This window comes from Pleurodeles waltl, chromosome 10 (assembly GCF_031143425.1).
Source record: "Pleurodeles waltl isolate 20211129_DDA chromosome 10, aPleWal1.hap1.20221129, whole genome shotgun sequence".
NCBI lineage: Eukaryota > Metazoa > Chordata > Amphibia > Caudata > Salamandridae > Pleurodeles > Pleurodeles waltl.
The window spans coordinates 1,041,279,935-1,041,301,176 of record NC_090449.1 but is presented as its reverse complement, the minus strand read 5'-3'; the positions used below and the strand labels follow the sequence as shown (position 1 = coordinate 1,041,301,176).

At 44.2% G+C, this 21,242-nt stretch overlaps 1 protein-coding gene across 1 annotated transcript in view; it reads right to left on the bottom strand.

Moving 5' to 3' along the window:
• The window catches only part of NEK10 (NIMA related kinase 10), a 681,202-nt gene that overhangs the window by 118,265 nt on the left and 541,695 nt on the right, over window positions 1-21,242 (bottom strand). The window lies entirely within an intron of this gene.

Sequence of the window (21,242 nt, the reverse complement as noted above, 5' to 3'; positions counted from 1 at the left end):
ATATACACACACCCATACAACTAACATATATATATGTATAAAATACTTCTCTATCATATTTTTGCTTCACATGCCTTTAGTACGAAAATGTAAGTATAAACCCATCACACATCTAGGCATATATTTAAAAAAGGGGTTATACTTAACTGTAAATAACTTAAATTTTCGCTGTAAAGGCATATTTGTGGTAAAAAAAAAAAAGCAGCGTAAAGACTTTTGTTGTAAAGATGTAATTGTTGTTCCGCCGTTGCCGTAAAGGCATGCGTGGTTAAGGCAGCCGTGGTTCCATCATACATCCTCTCTGCTATGGTTTACATATTGCCCTATCAGATTTCTATTTGGCAATTCAGTTATTCCAATACAGGTAGTACGTGTAACAAATGGCATGACAAATGTATTTATTCCTGTGAATCACTCTGAAAATTTTAAAAAGTTCATTGATTTGTCACAGTAGCAAGCAATCACTGGAGGCATTAAGCCAGATTTATGGCAATGAATTCCCAATATTTAAATAATTCATGTGGTTTTTTACGAATAACTGCTTTTATTTATAAGATATAGTTTGAGAGAATTGTGCTTCTTGTTTAATGAAATTAATAGCCTTTTTAAAACAGTTTTTGCTACAATAGTCTGTTTATATGCCATTTTTAAAGAGTGAATTCAGAATTAAATAATGCACTGCAGGCGGAGTTGGGGACCAACATCCTTCAAATTCGATAATGAGCAAAAGCATTTTACAAAGAATATGTTTTAAATTGCAACCTTTTGCAATTTACTGCTTATACTCATAGCAGAGTTATTGTTTCAATTTGGCCTAATTCAGGAATTTAGTTCAGGTTCTTCCTATATTGCAAATAAATACATCAAATGATTCTGTATACTGTTTAATTCGTAGGTATGTTTCACTTGTTCTGCTCTCGTTTGTTTAGAGTACCGTAGTACCTTTGTTTGCTGAGTGTCATGGCTCAATTGTCCCAGTTATTTGCAGGTGCAGGACTTGCCACTAGTTTTTATTAAAGATTACAATAACATGCAGAATATCCGAGGTTGTAGATCACACAAGAAAGACGATACCCAAGGCAATCTGTTTCTGGATTAGGCACAAAACAATTTTACTGCACTCAGCATGAATAACAATCAACATAAACACGCTGCAGAGGAAAGAAGATTTGGAGGGTAAGTATGGATTTAAAGATAATCAGCACATTTATTGTCAATATTTTCGGTTCTCATTTTTGTAGTAATTTCATGCCTTGCGTTGCTTGATTACTCCACGGGAAACAAAATAACACGCACTAGATACACTGTAGTACCTGAAATGTATATATTATGTCAAATAACAATTATACAAATATATATTACATGTTGAAGCTCATCATGTGATTAAAATCTTAAAATGTCTATTGCAGCTGTTTCGGCAGAACAGGGAGAAAGCAGAACAGCAATAAAGATTGAAGCATCTCCTTCACGAGGCAGGTTATTAAAGGATCACTCCAGCCAAGCTTCTCAAGGTCATCCCAAGGACCAAGGAGGGCACAACAGATGCCAGGATGTGCTCCGTATCAATTCGGTAATCTGCTCGCGCCAGTGGCACAAGCCATGCAAACAAATTCCCCATAGACAACTGTGGCTTTTAGGCAGAGGTGAAGTGCACTGCATATGTATATCTGAACCTAAACAAGACTTTTAGGGTCAGGCGTAGCATCATAATGGTCACAAACAGTGAGCAAAATTGCACACTAGTATTAGATTTTGCTAAGCAACAAGAAACATCAGTCGCAGGTCACAGAACGATCTGCCAAGTGAATAACCGTTAGGAAGGTTGCAATTTGTGTCTTCCTGTGACCGACCGCAAACACAGGGATGATGGTCCGTGAAGGGCAGCAGACCACCATCCCTGTCTTTGCATCACCACATGGAAAAACTTTTTTTCTAAGCAGCCGGTGTTCCTTAATAGAGCTAGTGTCCCTTTGCTGTTTGAGAAAACAACAAGGGATGCAGATGGTGGACCCCTGAACCACTGTCTACTCCCTCTGAGGCGGCCGGTCTGAATGAGGGCATCAGCGGGGTATTTGTTGAGAAGCACCAAGAAGCTGCATACCACACCCTCTATAGCCAATTTGAGGCTGTAAGAACGACTTTGGTCCAATCCTGTTGAAGTGTACTCAGAATCTAATAAATTAAGGGTATGGGGCAAAAGACATACTGTGGTTGGGAAAATCATCTCAATGGAACATTTCCTCCAGGACTGCCCCTCGACGGATACAGGAGGACACAGAAACGCTGACATAGAGCACTTCCTGAGGAGGCGACCAAGTCCACCTGAGCAGTGCTCCACTGAGCAAACATTTCCTGAACTATTTTTGGTAGGAGACCCACTCGTGGTCATCAAGATAATGTTGACTCTGACATTCAGAGACCCTCCCTGGTGATTGTCGGTGAACCAGATCCCCTAGCAGTGTGCCCAAGACCAAAGTCTCAATGCTTCCAGGCAAGGGAGATGAGACCCTACTCCTCCTTGCTTGTTGATGTACTGCATTGAAGTCATGTTGTCTGTGCATGCATGACTAGGAAAATGTTGGAAGCCAGCAGACCTAGGAATCTCAGAACTCGCTTGACTGGCACCCACATGCCTTTTTGAAAGAATGGGACCATCTCTCTTATATCGGCAATCCAGTGAAGCGGAGGGACAGTGCAGAGAAAGGTGGTGTCCAGCACTGACCCTACAAACAGGGGTCGTTAGGAGGGACTGAAGTGAGATTTGGAATCATTGACCAAAAAGCCCAGGTTGAACAGTAGAGACACTAAGGGCCTGATTACGACCTTGGCGGATGGGATACTCCGTCACAAACGTGATGATATCCTGCCAGCCGTTTCACAAGTTCCATAGGATATAATGAAACTTGTAATACAGCAGGCAGAATATCCGCCACATTTGTGATGGAGTATCCTATCCTCCAAGGTCGTAATCAGGCCCTTAGACTGCATATGGTGCAACACCACCTATGTTGACCCATCTTTGTCCAGCCGTCATCCAGGTACGGAAAAATAACAATTGCGGACCATCTGAGATGGGCTGCAAACACCGCCATCACCTTAGTAACAACTCAAGGTGCCAAAGTTATTCCAAAATGGAGCACTGCAAACTGGTAGTGCATAGAATCCACTACAAAGTGCATATACCTCTGGTGGGACCTCAGGCTTGAGATGTGGAAATACACATCCTGCAGGTCCAGTGACACCTTTTAGTCTCCAGCTTCCAAAGCCATTTTGTTTTTTGAGGAAGAAATTCATATCCCTGAGATGAAGGATCGGACGCAGACCACCATCCTTCTTGGGTACCCAGTAGTAATAGAAATAACATCCTTGTCACTTTTCCTGCTCCAGCATTAACGTCACTGCTCTTTTCCACAGAAGAGCAAACACTTCCTACTGTAGTATGGTCAGGTGGTCTGGAGGAGGGGAGAATGGCAGGGATGGAATAGGGGAAAGGGGGCAGCCTGAAGGAAAGGATGGGTGGAACCTCTAACTACTATTTGAGGACCCACAGGCCCAATGTAATGGCCTTCTAGGCCAGCAGAAAGGAGGACACTAGCTCTCCCACAGGCTCTAAGTGGGCTTCCGGAAGAGAAATAGGACTGCTTTCCTGGGGGCAGAGAGGTAGAGGAGGCTTGCTGGAGGGATCCAAGGCTTCGGCCTCTGGTTCCATTCCTGCACTGGCAGATTCTGGGCTACTGCATTTGAAGTTGGTAGCCTGAATCTGTCTCTTACATACAGCGTTCTAGGAAACCCCAAAGGGCATCAGTTTTGACACTTCACATTCTCGACGGTGGTGAAAAGATCTAGCCAGGGCTCTCCTCATTGTTGGAAGATGTTCACTTCAACAAAAACAAGGTGATGGAAGGAAGGAATACTTGAATTAATCTCAGCCACTGGCAATCGCTAGGGTTGCATCCCAGTCCATCATTTTTAACACACATGCCATCTCAGTTTGGACCCAGCCATATGTAGATCGGTCTTGACCTCCCGCAAAGGGAACAGTCCAGCCCCAACTGCCAGGCCAGGTCCTCTCTATACCAGAACTTAGGCAATCTAGGACCAGCTTCGCCCTCATTAGGGCTCATCAGCCAGGTAAAGCTTGGTTCCAGTGATAAAACGATGGACTGTGATGCAGTCCCAAGCAATTGGTCATGGCTGAGATTAACTCAATTATTCCATTCCTCACTGAGATTGACTGGCGCCTTAGCATGATCCTGACTTCTCTTGGGACAGAATGGCAGGATGGGGTGGAGTTCCGCTTACACTTCTTATGCTTCTTCATTTTGCACTTGACTTACTGGATGATTTTGACTGTAAAGAAGACTTGTCATGGAAGTAGCCTTGAAAGCGGGAACTGGTCTGAGCACGCAACTTGTGTGAGGTTCATGACCTTTTTTGATGTTCAGTGACATACAGCTTCACTTCACAGTTTGATTGCCTGTGGGTGCAGGATGGCACATTCTTAGCACGTCTTAGTGACATGACCAGAGCCCAAACACCAGAGACACAGCTTGTACCTCCTCCTTTACTGACATCTGTTTCTGACAATTATGAAACAATGTGAATCCTGTAGGCTTCAGTAGGGACAGTGTTCCCTCGTAAACTGGAAAAAAGCTAATTGGAAGAATTTTTCAACAGACATAAAGGAAGCAGTACTCTGGATCTGCCTTTGAAGGCTCGGAAAAGAAGGGAACCAGCATTGGTGTGCTGGGAAGGCATCTTTATGGGGCTCTGCTCTGTCGCTTCCAGGCCAGAATGAGGTCAACGCAGAGCCACATCATGCCATCGAGCGGCACACAGGAGCACTGTGGTAAAAACCTCTGGCTTCAGTCTGGCATCTTGGAAATATTCTAAAATCTAAGTTATGAGCATCCATTATAAATCCAAACCTTTCAGAGTAAAGTTTTAAGCAGTTGGTTCTGATGGCAACCAATACCACAAAATCACAGAAAATGGACAGGGCCATGGTACCATCACCATCCATTATATTAATGATTTGAATATCATTTGCATACATAATTACATCCAAATTTTAAGATCTTATCAAGCTGGCTACGGGAGTCTGGTATATGTTAAACAATACTGGGGTTAGTGATGAACCCTGTGGTACTCCACACTCCAAGTTGCAATATGTTGAGATTAATGGGGGCACAAAAATGTCCTGACTAAAGGGGCTGATTTAGATTTTGGGGAATGGGTTACTCCATCACAATGGAGACCGATAGCCCAGCCACTGAAATATAAACCCCATTATATCCTATGAGATTTATATTTTGCCAGACGGGTTATCAGTCACCATAATGACAGAGTAACCCATCCGTTGAAATCTAGGTCCTAAGTCCCTTCAAAAAAAGTTTAGCAAAGCAAAAGACAACCCTTTTACCCCTATCTCTGCAAGTCAGGTAACTAGTATGTGAAACAATGCCAAAAGATGCAGACAGATCGATGAGAAAGAGTGTAATAATTCCATCCTCATCCTGGATCATCCATAATTTATTCGAAAGGACCAAAACTGTTAACTATGTACCTGTGTGTCCATGTGATTTACTCCGACACCTTATACGTCTGAGTATCGTCATGATTACCAGGGGTCCTTCCAGGCCATACAGAGCCGGGCCTATGTGAGCACTCTTGTATGAGCTACATCTCAGTTACCCATAATCTACCAAATAATGCTGATATCCGAAATCCCTCTATTTAATTTTTCAATACTTTTCTCCTACATGTTAACAGAACAGCATTGAGAATAAGCCAGGTCTAACATCAACATTTTAGCATTGTATCCTCAGCACTCAGATGTACTAAATCTGGGCAGTACCACCGACACCAGGGTTGACTTACTCGGATACCAAGGCTTCCTACCATTCACATCAGGACATACCACTTCTTCATACCGGTCTTCAAACACTACTTCAGACTGGGTTTAGATTGACTACATCAGTAGAACTGTATAGCACTTATAGTGATTCGGGATACAGAAGATCAGTCTTCAAACTGCAGAGATTTTGTACTAAACATCTATGGATATTTTTTTCAATTTCTGGCAGAGTTGTTCATGTTATCCACAAAAGAGGGTGCAAAGACAACTTTGCATGTCAGTGGGAACAATATAAATTGGAACAGAAACTTCCAAAAGAACTAAAGTCATAGGTCTTGTCTGGTAAACGTTTTACAAAGAAACTTCAACTATACAATGCAATTACAAATGGTACCCAATTTAGGACCAAGAGATCTGGATCCATGCCAGATATTTAGGAAAGCCAATAGCCTTGAAATTAAGAATAATTGTTGTCCTATTCGACATACCGTATTCATCTTTCACTTCCTTCTGTGGACTTTCTCAGGTCCCTGAAAATTGACATGTGAACCCTCTCTTCAACAGGGCTTTTCTGGGTGCAGAGGTCCCTGCTGATTTTAGGCCATTAATTGTGTCACAATTTTTGGTTAAGACACCAGTATGTTGTGTAGCCATACAGTAGTACTCCTATATCTATCAACATGATCTCCTTGTCCTACACCAATCTGGGTTCCACGTGGGGTGTAGCACCAAGAAAGCCAGTTTTCAAGGTATGGGTGATGCCCTCCAAATAGTGAAAGGGGAAAATCTTGCTTCTTGGTGCTGCTGGAGCATTAGATTCTGTTAAGCACTGTGGAGAGTTGACCTCTGGTGTGGTGCTGTGCTGGATAGCCTATGTTGTGTCTGATCAATCTCAGATCAGCAAGGTTAGGATCAGTCCTGCGTGACACAGCCTTTACGTAGAAGTTCCCCAATCTTCATTGACGCCAATTTTCTATCATTTGTTCAACCTGTACATGGAGCCACTAAGAGTGTTCTTTAGTGCCCCAGACGTGCTGAGATGAAGTTTGCAGAGCACACTCAGTACATTTGCAGGTATGTTGCCTGGAAGATGTACATATAACTACTAGGGACTGGATGGCAGAACATGACCCTTAGTTTAATCCCAGCAAGACCATATTTGTGTGAGAAAGTGGGTCAAAGGCTCTAGTACCAAAGGTTCACATGCTTGGACCACTTCACGTAACATCAGAAATAGGTATCAACCCACCTTTAGGGGGAGAGACCAGGGTGTTTGGAATACAGGGCGATGGAAGGACAGCAAGCCCATGAGAATCTAGACTGCTAGCCCTCATTTGGTAGAATCAGCTCCCATGGTGGATGATACACTTCTGAACACTATGGGTAGCTGCAGCACAAGAGGACTTCTCACCATGTGCCCTATGCCTAGAAACATTTTGTGTAGTTGGAGTTTATGTTCCGCAGTCGCTACAGTATGCATTGCCTCCGTACCCTGCACTTCAGTTTTGTTCTCCCTCTTGGTGCCCCCGGGACTCTTCCTCATAGCTCCTTGGACCTTATCTTACACCCTTGTATCGTTGTTTGGAGCCTTTCTGTGTTCTTTCCCTTAATGAATGATTTGTTTGGGGTTGCTTATTATGCTGCTCTTTTATTTCTATTTGTGTATGTGATATCCATGTGCTTAAACATAAAATATTGTGATGCCTGCGGCTGTGTTTGTGATCATTTATTATATTTTCACATAATATATATATTTGTTGCATGTAAATTATTCCTGTGCGGATATATAGAAAACTGGGATGGAGCAAGCCCTCCTGGACCTACTGGCCTAGTCTTATACCATTGGTATATGGTTGCTAACATGCAATGTTATTGGCAAACAATGCCCCTGAGGCCCAGGGTGAAAGTTCTCTGCACACCAGGGTCATTTAATTTTTTTTCTTTGGGAGCTTGTTCCATTATAAGAAAAATAATAACACTGTGCAGGTGAAAACAAGAGGGCACCTGCTTGGCATTCATCGGTGCCTTCAGTAACTGCTTCTGCAGGAGTTCTCCACCAGCTAGGCAGGGGTCTATAATTATGGTGCCAGGGGAGAAGGGGCAAGAACAGGCCAGATTTTCAGTCTGGCTGGCCACCTGTCAAATCTTAACCAAGGCCCTCATGGGCCCCATGAAGTATCCGTTTGTTATGTTACATTTTCTTGCTCTTGTCTGGCTGGAGAAAACGCTGTATTTTACCACTTACCAGATACCACTTACCAGATTTGATACTGCAGCATCAGGACCAGTGTCTGTCATCTGATATTCACAAATAACAATGGTTATGCTCTCAGTGGTATAAATAAGCGGCCGGACGAGGGATGCTAAAAAGGTACAGTTTGGGTCTCACTTGGGAAGGCGGTGAACGACGGATTGTAATCGTATTAAAAACAGTGTGGGTTGTGAGAGTGATGGTGGGTGTGATTTTTTTTCCATTTTGGAGGAATGTCAGTCCGCTTTTACTAGCCAGGAAAAGCTGTCCAATGGGAATGAGAACGGGGGTATTTAAATTGACTTGTAACTGTGACTGATGGCATTAACAAGTACTGAAAAAGGCAATGCACCAAAACGCGTCGACTTGTGAATAATAAATTGATTGGGCATCTGAAGAGTGCTCCTGTCTTGAGTGGATTTTGTTTGAAAATGATTGTGTGATGCCACTTATCACAAAGGAGGCACCAGTCCTGCAAAGTGTTGGACAGAAATTAAGTGGAATTGTTTTGGAATTATTACTATATACTAGATTCTATGACAAATACCAACCAGCACTTGGACTAGTCCATTCTAATATCACTATCTGTGATTTCCAATGTTAATAGGTAGTTCATTTCCAGTTGAGTCTTCTTCAAGAAGCTTTAGGACATGCTGCAGCCCCAATGATGGAACATCCAATAATGCAATATGACCAGCCTAAAGCAGAATTTGAGAATGTTCACTCCAACTCAGGGGGAAAACTTATTTTTCTTCCATTTACATCTCTGTATCAGTTAGAAAAATACTACAAATAAGGGAGATAAGCACAGTTCTTCTTGCCATATTTGCTGGAAGCTACTTCCATCAGCCTCTTCCCATCAGCAACATGGGCAGGGAACAGCTTTTTAGCTACATTTGGCAAAGTATGCAAGCCATCCAGCACATCTAGAGTACCCTAACCAATCACTTAGGGCCAGATGTACTGAAAATGTGGCTGTAAAAAGCAGTCACAATTTGGGAACTGACTTTTTGCAACCTGACCATTGTACAAATATGTGAGTTTACCAAATAAGCAATCAGTGTGGGTCAGAATCCGACCTACCTGTTTAATATTCATGGGGTAGTTCCTAAATTGTGATTCACTCTGATTGGAGGCCTTCATCAGAGGGATGGTGGCCAGCTAGCATCACCAGACCGCTGTGTTTGCGATTCCCTTCAAATAAAGTAAAACTTTTTTTTAATGCAACAGTTTCCATAAAGGAAAAGGGGCTGCATTTTAAAAAAATAATGTTTTCTTAAAAGTTTGTTTGCGAGTTAGCATTGCCTACTCCAGAACAAACTTTTTTTTTTTTTTTACAATCACTTTGGGGAACAGGTCCCAAGGAGACTACATCTGTCTTGTGAATGGGTTACCACCTCAACTCAGGAGTCAGTAACTTTCAAAGTTTTGCAAACTGATTACAATCACAAAACATGGATACCTAGGGTACGCAATCAGTATTTGGAAGGGATGACCAAAACACGCCCTTTCCTTGTAGGAGTCAGTATCCTTTCCTAAACACATGTATCGGTTTGGAAAATGTTTTCTGACCTGCAATATGAGTTTGCTACATAAGAAAAAGGATTTTAGCATTAACAAACGTTTTGACCTGGACCTCTCTGCAGGGTCATCCCCAAACATTCTACCTTCACCCCTCCTGTTTTTTTAATCTGATTTTGTTGGCTGTAGGACTTTGTGCACTTTACCACCGCTAGCCACTGCTAAAGTGTCTGCACTCACTCCTTAAAACATGGCAAAATTGGCCCACACCTGATTGGCACATTAAGTTGACATAAGTCCCTAGTAAACTGGTATAACATGTACCCTAGGCCCTGAAATTAAATGCTACTAGTGGGCCAGCATTACTTCTCATTCCACTCACTCAAGTAGCCTATTAGAACATGTCTCAAGAGTACCATTGCTGCATGTGTGCAGTTTTAATCTGCCAGTTTGACCTGAAAAAATAAACCTTTTGCCATGCCTAAATTTCCTTTTTAATATGAATATTTCACCCCTATGGTAGGTCATAAACAGCCAAGAGAGAAGGGTGCAGTGTATTTAGAAACTTAGGCATGTACTTTATTTCAACTCGTGTCACCAGATGCATCAAGGAACTAGCAGCCTGCAAGTGCCCATTTCTTAGGGCACTGAGGGCTAGATGAAGCAGCAGCAAAGTGGCAGATGGGCTAGCCATCACCGCACTCAGGACGGCTTACAAGCTGGAAGTTTGGCCGCTCAAAAGAGAGCACATCGAAGCAGAATGTCTCAGAATTTTTACCTTATTAAAAGACTAAAACCACTCCTGCTTGTGGAGACACTTAAATCGCTTAGACAACTCAGGGCAGCTTATGGAGAATGGTGTGGGAGAAAGGGCCTGGATCAGACACGTTGAAATGTTATACACAATTGGTCAGGAGGTGGAAGCTGCCCCTTCTTCCAGCTCTACCTGCCCCTGTCTTTTGGCTCCAGCAGAGGACATCCGGCTCAGAAGGCACAGTAAGGGAAGTTATTAGGAAAATGAGGACTGATGGGGCACTCGGTCTCAATGGGATTCCAGCTACCGTCTTTAAAACAGCAGAAGATTTCTGGGTGTCCCCCCTCATGCCACTTTTCAACCATATGTACGTTTCAGCAACAATACCATTCTCCTGGATGGGATCAATTTTCTTCCCCATTCAGAAAAGGGCGACCGTTCTAACCCAGCCAATTATCGTCTGGTTGCTATTCTCAATGATGAAACCAAAGCCTACGCACATATCCTTTTGAAGGAACTAGAAACATGGGTAATGGAAAAAATAATTCTTCAGCTTTTTCAATCAGGTTTTGGGCCCGAATACTCAACAACAGATAACATCATGGTGCTGGGGTACTTATCCTCTAAAGCAGGTAGGAAGAAGTGCCCTCATTGCTTGTTAGGCTGTTTTGTTGATTACAGTACCGCCTCCAATAGGGTGGAAAGGGGCAGGTTACGGGGGAAGTTAACCACATGGGGCCTCTGCTCCTTAGGCCGAACATATCATTACATCAGGGAACACAGGTTTGGGTAAAATCAAGCACCAACACAGTTACCGCCAGAGTGTTGACCTACGTGCTCAAACAGGGCTGTGTATTACCACCCCTTCTTTTCAATCTTTACATTGCAGACCTCTGTGCCGCTCTGGAAGGAGCTAGCCTAGTTACTCCAAAGATGGGCAGGGTGCGCCTACCCATCCTTCAGTATGCAGAAGACACTGTGATCATGGACCACTCCAGAGCTGGTTTACAGAGAGCCCTGAACGCGCTGCACTGCTAAATTCAGGCGAATAACTTGCAGGTGAACCAGAGTAAAACCAAGATTGTTGTTTTTGGCAAGTATCCCCACAAAAAAAGAAACTCACTGGGAGTTTTACACATTTTGACAGCTCCAGCTTACAGCTACCTTGGAGTTTGGCTCTCAGAAGGGGCTAAGCTGTCCATCCACTTAAGGCATTTTAGATTTAAATCCCTTAGAGTCATCAACTCATTGAAGCGCCTAAGCAATGGCCTACACAGACCTACTGCTGAGACCATGCTGACAGTATTAAGAGCAAAACTAATTCCAGCTCACAATTACGGCCATTTGGCTTTCCTGGGTGCCCTCAATAAGTTTATAATCGATACACAGATCAAGGTGTATAAGAAAGTCCTGCTGGCCCCTCGGCAAGCCAGGAGAATCAGGATGAGACTGGAGGTGGGTCTGAGGAGTTCAGGCCTTGTATTCCAGGGAGACATATAAAGTATTACCTCAGGGCCAGACAATCCCCGTAGTCCACCCTCAAATAGGTGGACTCCCCTTGGCAAACTTGGTTAGCAAAAGCAATCAGCACTTTGAAGATCAAGGCAGACATGCTGCAAGCCAAGAAATCCCATACTCAGTTTGGAAAAGCATCATGAACAGGCAGGTGAAAAGTGCCTCTTTCGAACCGGATACCGAAAGACTTTGTGACAGCCCCGTGACCAAGGCTCTGGACGCATCTTATTCACTAGGGAAAGCACAGCCATATTTCCACCATGCACTCTCAGCCCAGACCCACAGTAAAATATTTCACATGAGTCTCATCACTCTACCTGCCTCGGTTTTGAACCCCACCTGGACCCGTCGAGGGGAGACAACTGCATGTAGGCTATGTAATTACTGCAAAGAATCTTGGTATCACCTGCTGTGCTGCTGTCCTAAACTGGCTGAGGTGAGATGCTGTCTGCTTCTTCCACTGTTTCACTTCAAAGGAGTTAGGCATTGCAGGGAGGTCGCAGACCTGTGCTTTATGGAAAGCTCCCTCAGCCACCTAGCTAGACTAGGGAAATTTAAGAACATTATCTGACACACTCTCCGAAGCCGCCTCTGGTATCTTTAATCATATCATTGGTGCTATAGGAGCTGCTAATCATTCTTGTTAACTTCAAGGGTGGCATGCTGTGCTCAGCTAGTTCATGTGCTTCTCTGCCCTGTGGGCAGCCATCTTCTTAACAGCCAGTCTCATTGATTTAGTAGGTGATTCTTTCTTTCTTCACACATGATTGCTTTTCCTTTTGAAGGTGATAAAGCTATTAGAAATGTTAATATTCAAGGTTTTACTAAATATGAGTTGGTTGAATTACCCATTCTTTTTATGTGCCAATGCTGTGTAGTTTCATACATATAATGGTTTTAATTAATCAAACATGAATTCATTAATAAAAGTAAAGGCATGTACATTTAAGTTTTACATATCTTGGTAGTGATAAACTCCAAAATTAGTTTTTCAGTAATGTGAGGGCTACCTCTCCCATAGCATAACATTGGTTTACCTTATTACAATTCATAAGTGCTAACTTTTGTTTGGAAATAAGTAGAAATGCCATGTTTGATCTCTAAAGAAGTGTAATTTGAAATACTCTTTAATGCTAAACTCAAATTTTAAGTCTTAATTCTGAAAATGCCACTTATATAAAGTTGGCATTTTCTTGTCCTAATGATTTGGTACATGCAGCTGGTCACATGACTATGATCAGACTGAGAAGTGGCCTTTGTGTATTCCTCCAAGACAGTGAGATAAAGAAAGGCTAGGTTTTGGCGGGATGGGACAATAGGAGCTGTGCCCTGCCCCACTTACATTTGAAAGGAGCTGCTTCAGCACACTCACAAAGAACTTCAAGCCAGTCTTTCGTCACGCTAGATGTCTTGGAGCCTGAGCAGGGAGAAAAGTACTTTCTAGAGCCATTTGTGGGGAGAAAAACTCTAGAGGTTTCTTCCACTTCAAAGCTGACACTAGGTATAAAAATGGAATCCTCAGACCCACTCTTCAGTTCATTCCTGGACCTGTGGAGGACTCTCAGAAGGCCTGCACTGTACTTCAGAGTATTGCCCTGCTGCTTGAGGTCTGCTTTGTACTTCAAAGAACTGCCCTACTGCTCCTAGAGGGCCTCGCTGCTGCATGAAGCCTACCTTGAATCCTCAGAGGACTGCCCTGCTGCTCAAGGACTCCCTTGCTGCTGGAACCCAGGACTACCATAGTGATACCAAGGGCTAGTTGGCTGGCCTCCGGTCCGGAGCTACAGGGACACAAAAAGCTCCAAAAAAGTGCACTCTTCATCTGGACCCAGCTTGAAGTGAATTCTGCCCTCCAAGTGGTGTCCACCCAGTTCTGGACCCTTGAATGTGGTGTCAAAGGAGCCCAAACAGCCTAAAACCAAAACTTCGGACTTTGAAAATTTTCAGCCTAAAAGTGCTCTGATGCTTTACACATCTGGCCCCTCCTTTCATAATCAGGCCCATTCTACTATCAATGGCACAGTGTTGCCATAAAAAAGGAGGGTGCGGTATTATCACACACACTCCAGGGATGTGTTTACCATTTGTAACAGTGCCACTTCCTTGTTTTCCAAAGACATCTACAGCAGAAGGCCCTTATAATGTTCTCCTATTCAAGTCTAGCCAAGGACCTCTCAGAACCTTCACAAATTGCTTCAGCATAGCCGCTAACTGGCTGGGGAGACCTTCCCTCAAATCCCCTCGCATTTATTTAAGATTCTTTACATGTATTTAGTTTATTTATTTTGGGCATTTATAGAGTGCCTCTGTCACCTGGAAGGTATCCTGGTGCTAACAGCCAATAACCGGGCAACCCAGCCCCAACTCATAAGACTGAATAGATTTTTTTGGGAAACAACCAGGTCTTAAAGGCTCTTCTAAAGCCAAGAAGATCAGATTGGTGTCTGATGGAAGTAGGTAGCTGATTTCAGAGTTGGGCTCCCTTAACTGAGAAGGCATGTCCACCCTGTTGAGTTTTCTTGAACTTTGCAATACATACCAAATTGTGTGAGGAATAACGAAGATATCTTCCTGGAGTATATTTCCGGAATTTATTCTGGAAGTACAAGGGACCAGAGCCCTGGGGGGCCTCGTGTTCTGTACAGAGGGCTTTAAATACAATTCTCTGTCTAACTCAAAGCCAGTGCAGCTCCCTTATAGCCTTTGAGGCGGAGGATCTCCTAGGCTTATCTAAAGCGAGTTTCGCAGCTACTACCTGAACTTGATGTAGTCTTTGCAGTAAATAGTCTGGGGCTCCCAGAAGGAGCACATTGCAGTAATCTAATCTGCTCATGATCACCGCATACCACCAAGGGTTTAACAAATGGGGTAGCAGGGGGAGAATTTTACACAGACCCCATATCAAAGAAAAACAAGTTCCAGTTACTTTGGTGATGTGGCCTTCTAGAGACAGCTTGTTACCAAATGTTACCCCTAAATTACGCACTGTATCCGCAGGACGGAGCTCATTCTGGATGGACAGAGGCCAGAATTTAGACGGCAGATTAAAGGGAACTTTATTAGCTGAGCAGCACAGAATCTCAGTTTTGTCTCCATTAAATTTAAGATTAATGGCATTAAGGTATGTGACAATATCCCACATGCAATTGTGGAAGGACGTCGTTTGAGCTTGAATGTCTTTGTCCAGTGCTAGAATTAATTGCGTATCATCTGCGTAATTCACCACGTGGATGTTGTGGGTCTTAATTAGGGTCACCAGGGGTTTCATATAAAGATTAAACAAAATGGGACTAAGAGCAGATCCCTGTTGGACACCCTGCTTCACATCTCTGAAGGCAGATCAATACGGGGGAGAGCCACCATCTGGCTGCTTTTCAACAGGTAGGATTGCAGCCAATTCTGAGCACTTCCCTGTACTCCTGCTCCAAAAAGTCTCTTAGGAGAATCTCATGGTTTACCGTATTGAACGCAGCAGATAGATCTAACAGGAACAGGATGGCTGATCTACTGTCATCAGCTATAATACATAGTTCCTCAAGAGCCATAAGGAGGGCTGTTTCGGTTCCGTGACCCGAACAGAAGCAGAATTGGTCTTCTTCCAGGAGGATGTTGCCCTCAGGGCACTGTGACAGAATTTTACTAACATGTCGCTCTAATATTTTAATTGGAAATGGTAACAGAGAGATGGGCCTGTAATTGCCTGGAATGGCTGGATCCAATGAGGATTTCTTCAGAATAGGGGATACAATTGCTTTTTTCCAGCTTGATGGAACTGTGCCAGTGTTCAGGGATTGATTACATATTAACCGAAGTAACGGGAAAGACTCTTTTGCCAAGTTTTTCCAAATTCTGTTAGGAAACAGATCCAAAGTGGAGCCTGAGGAGATAGATTTGGCCAAGGCATGAAAGCCATGTTCCGAGATGGCCTCAAATTTCACTGTGGTGCAGCTGCCATTAGCCCATAGAGTGTTGGGGACTGTCACACTGACAGAGATTGAAGAGGCCAGCTCTTTATCAGGGATCATCCTAGATGCTATTGGGCTATCAAAGGTGGAGAGACTGTAATTTCTTCTAGAGTTTTATTTATCTTCTCCTCAAAGAATATTACCAAATTATCACATAGTTCCTGAGACGGGGCTATAGTTTTATCCATACAGGTTGGGTTAGTTAATTCTCATACAATTTCAAAAACCTTTTTAGGATTATTGGAAGGGGTTAAAATGGCTGAGGCATAGTAATCAACTTTTGCTGCCTTAATTGCATTGTTGTACCTTTGCATGTGAGATTTCAGTAAGCTTTATCTTAATCCTCCCAAGAGCTGCGCCACTTTGTCTCAGCCTTTTTACATACTAGTTTTAATTGTTTTAGGAAAGCATTATACCAGGTGGTAGATGGACCGTTACATTTTCTCCTAGTTTGCAAAGGAAGCTCAGTGTCAAGGAGTTCATGGATTATTTCTTCCATCAGTATGCAATTAGCATCCACAGATTTGTCGGGATCAAAAATGGAGACCAGGCTATATACATCCTTGCAAAAGGAGTCACCTGTGTTATGCCAGGCCCTGCTGGTGTTATAAGAGATCTTCGTTTTATTTACCAGCTTTGGAATCTCAATATGGAGGAGAAAAGTTACCAAAGCACGATCAGTCCAGCAGAGTGGTATATCTTGTACAGACACCAGTCTCACTGATGCAAATATAAGGTCTATTGTGTGGCCACTAATCTGGGTAGGACCCTTGCCCAGCTGTGTAAGATCAAAAACATTACAAGCACTGCACAACTCTCTATATGCCGGAGAAGGGAAAGATTCCTCTGCCCACATATTATAGTTCAAAAACCTTTAGAATGGGACAATGCTACATTTGCAATAATCTCAATTAGTGACAGTAAGTGGGGTGCGGTAGGACCGGGGGGCAATAGCATAGCAGGCCTGAAAGCACACAGCCATGCTTATCCTTCATAGAGAAGCCCAGTGTGTCAATACCCGGAATTTCATCTAGTTTTAAAGGCCATAGCACCATTGATTTTTTTAAATAATCCCTACCCCCTCCCCCATCTCTTTTTATTAACACGTGGCTTGTGAAAGATGGTGTAGCCCGCAGGGCATGCCAGGCCAAGATCAATGGTGGAGTCAGGGGAGGTTCTGGCTTCCGTAATGAAGAAAATATCACAATTCTCACTAGATATCAATAGTGTTAAGCTCAGCTGCATGTTTGACTAAGGATCTAGTATTAAGCAGGCCACATTTAAGGAGGAGGGGTTCGCAGACTCCTTAAGAGTGAGTGGTTACTGCATTCCCTTTACTCTGGCCGCCCTTATTAGGAATACATAACCCCACTCTGCCAACCCTGCGTGGCACGAAGGTGCTCCGGTAGGGCCGGCCACCTCAAATACAAGGCTCTTGGCCTCATCAAATTCCTTTGAGTGGAGGTGTCACTCCCGCTTCCGGAAAGGGAGGAAGATGTAGAGTTGGCCCTGGCAACAATTCTGTGTAACCAAGGCTTGAACATCAACATTCCCGAGGCTGACGGGTGAGGTGAAATCGAAGTCCACTTGGGCTTCTTCTTCTTCTTCTTCTTGTGCCTCTTACCCGAGTGCCCAGAGGACCCGGGAGTTTGATGAAGAGGACTTGGGGCTCCGGCAGTGGTCCCGTGACCTTCTCCTTGACCGGCACTGTGACCTCCGAGGAGTCGCATCAGCTGATGTCTACTGCCAGGCTGTCATTAGCTTTAGGGACCACTCCCTCAAAACTTTCGAAGCCATGGCCTGGCAGTCCAAGCACGACTGAGTCGTGGTCGCTCTTGAGACATAAAGGCTTACCTGATGGGGATCCATCACCGACATGGCATGATGGCAGGCGCCACACAGCTTAAATCCCATCTTCCTCAAGGTCATTCTTCGCACAGACGAAAAATACTCAACAAAAAGGTTGAAAAAGGCCAGTCAAAATACAGTGGGGTAGCTCTATCCCAGATCTGCGCTTAACTGACACGGAAGCAAAAGAACTGACAAATGCGCACCTGGATGATACCTTTATTGACAAAGATAATGAAACAAATTGCTCCAACACCAGCGCCAGTGCCACGCTGATCCGAACGACGCCACCCCACGGCGTGCGCAGGGATATTGCTCAGCAAACAAAAGTTCTGGATTCCAAGCTGATGCCTGGAAAATCTAAAGGTAAGGAATCTTCAGCTAGAAGTCTCTATCAGATATTAACCACACTAGTAGAAAAGGTAGAATGTAAAAGATGGCAGTAGAAAATGTCAGAAGTTGGCAACAGAAAACCACAGAAGGTAAGCATAGATTATGGAAGGGTACTAAGTTCTCTGAGCTCTTTGGCAAGCTTCATTTATCATGATTCTCCATGATTTCTGAAGAGACAAAGGAGTTTTGCTTCCCTACAAGAAAGGCGGCTGGAGTCTGGGATGAGTAAATTAATAAATTAGTTTATATGTAGGTCAAACACCAGAGGCCTTTTAGGCCTGAAAATTTAAAACTGGGGAATGAAACACAGGACTAGGAAGACTATGGGGGTCATTCTGACTTTGGCGGGCGGCGGAGGCCGCCCGCCAAAGTCCCGCCATCAGAATACCGCTGCGCGGTCAGAAGGCCGCCCGCCAGCCCAGCGGGAAACCCCCTTCCATGAGGATGCCGGCTCCGAATGGAGCCGGCGGAGTGGAAGGGGTGCGACGGGTGCAGTTGCACCCGTCGCGATTTTCAGTGTCTGCTTAGCAGACACTGAAAATCTTGGTGGGGCCCTGTTAGGGGGCCCCTGCAGTGCCCATGCCAGTAGCATGGGCACTGCAGGGGCCCCCAGAGGCCCCGCGACACCCGTTACCGCCAGCCAGGTTCTGACGGTCAAAACCGCCAGAGCCAGGCTGGCGCTAAGGGGGTCGGAATCCCCATGGCAGCGGGAAACCGGCGGGACACCACCGGTTTTCCGTTTCTGACCGCGCCGGTACCGCCGCGGTCAGAATGCCCATGGATGCACCGCCAGCCTGTTGGCGGTGCATCCGCGGTCGTTGGCCTGGCGGTAGTCTACCGCCAGGGTCAGAATGACCCCCTATGTATAATCAAGCAGCCAGTTTATCTAGAGATCTCTGTTGATTGGTACAAATTGAATGCACAAAGTAGGTCTAGTCAACTGTTTGGGCCTCCCTCACAGCAATGGAGCGCCCACCCAGGATAAAGCAGTAGAGTCTATGCATGACCAGAAACAGGATGCAAGTTATCTAAATAAGAGGAACAGAATCGGCAAGGCTAGTAATCAAAACAAAACAAGCCATAAGAAATAATCAAAAATTAGCAATGCAAGCAGAAAGGGGTTTCTAAAATGGAGAGTTCCTGTTCTAGCAACGTGTGTTTGGCGCATCCCTGAGGTAATGTGGTCAAGCCTTTTCATACCAGAATTCAGGTTACCATCATCTGAAGACAGACTTCCTTCTTTGGGAAGCCACTATTATATCATGTTAGCCTTAGCTATGGTTTAGTGTGGAACACTTAAAAAAATAATGATCACCTTAGTAGCACACCAAGTGTCACTGGAATTAATGTATATCCCATTGCAAAAGAACAATCTACCAGGATTCTAAACATATCTAAACATTAAAAAGTGTTGCTGCTTCTGGGCTAGAGAAGGGGGTTTAAGTAGCCTCCACAGCCCAAGCACTATCAATCAGAACCTAAAACGTGATAATAAACTCAACTTTTCAGTTTGGACTTTCTCTCAGATCCCCATTCAGTTCCTTTTTGTTTTTTGCTACGCGGGGGTAAGGACCTGAAGTGTTCCAAACCAAAATGAATGAATCGCTTGCATTAGTCCTCAAAAGAACTTTTCAACACAAAGATATGAGGAACTGGACCCCTGGACCACTGAGAGGATAGATGGACCAAGAGTTGTAGGTGAAGCTGTACACTCAACTAAATAGTGAGTTGTTGAGAATTTTCAGTGTATGCAGATGTGATTGGTGTTTCTATGGAGCACCACCAGCCCTACGAGTATTCTAGACTATTTGGAAGTGATCCAATATGTATGTTAAGATTCCAACATACAAAGAGTTGCCAATTCTGGGTTCATTACAAACCATGGCTGAGTTTTTACTATTGTTTTTATTTATTAAATTGCAGATTTAGCTCATGCACAGTCTGCAAATGCTCATATCACAACTTAGATACCTTGTCGCTTATAACCAACATTCACATCCTAAAATGCTTAAGGTTAGGTGAGACAAATTTCACATATTTATTGGTAAATTTTCACCTTAAAAAACAACAGTTTATTTGGTCCACTATTTAATTAACACACTGGCATAGCGACGTTTTGAAACTACATTTTCATTTGATGCTGAAATCCAACTCATTCACACTAATGTGGTCCGCCTCAAAACAATGAGAGGACCCATAACAATTGGGTACCAGTGACCTTAGGGTACCCACAAATTCAGTGAGTGTATTAACTCATTGATCTATCTCAGTGGCTACTAAGTAGCCTTAACTAATCCCAGTCAGATAATGGTCAGATCTTTAAACATCTGATACTTTGGCCCTCATTACGAGCTGAAGCCGCCAGCCGGCATGGCGGGCCAAACTGCCATATAATGGACATGGTGACGGCCGCCAGCTGCAGCCGTCACCCGCCGTCAGGCAGCCTGGCGGCGGGTTGAAACACCAGCCGCCAGGGTAGCTGCGCTACCCTGCAGATAATGTTTCATTTCCCACTAGCCTTTTCCTGGCGGGATATCCTGCCAGGAAAAGGCTGGTGGAGGGGGTGCCCCGGGGCACCCGTGGAGGCCCCTGCACTGCCCATGCATTTTGCATGGGCAGTGCAGGGGCCCCGGTGCAGAGCCCCGCCGCGCAGGTCACTGGCTGATTTTCGGGCAGTGATCTGCGCGGCAGGTGCAACTGCACCTGCCGCACAGAGTCAATGTCCCGGCCGAGCCTTTCTGTGAGCCGGCAGGTGGAAACAAGGTTTCCGCCCGCCGGCTCACAGAAAGGTTCATTATCTGGCAGGTTTCCAGGGTCCCTGGCGGTCAGTGTTTTGACCACCAGCATGAACTCAGTGGTTGTTTCCGCCGTGTTCATAATGACCACCTTTATCTAAGACTCCTCAATGGATTAGCAGTGCAAGGCAATGATTTGTGCAGAACGTTAGGATTCCAGGTATGAATCCTGAATGGTCAACTCAGAATTTCTTGGTCAGAGGTCAATCAAATGCTTACCCTTGAGCTGTGTAATAATAGCACCTGTTAATTATAGCACTATAAACCAGAAAATTCACAGTAGCAAAGGCCATTTAAAAACACACATTACATTTTTCTAAAAGCCTCTAAAGCAACTATAGAC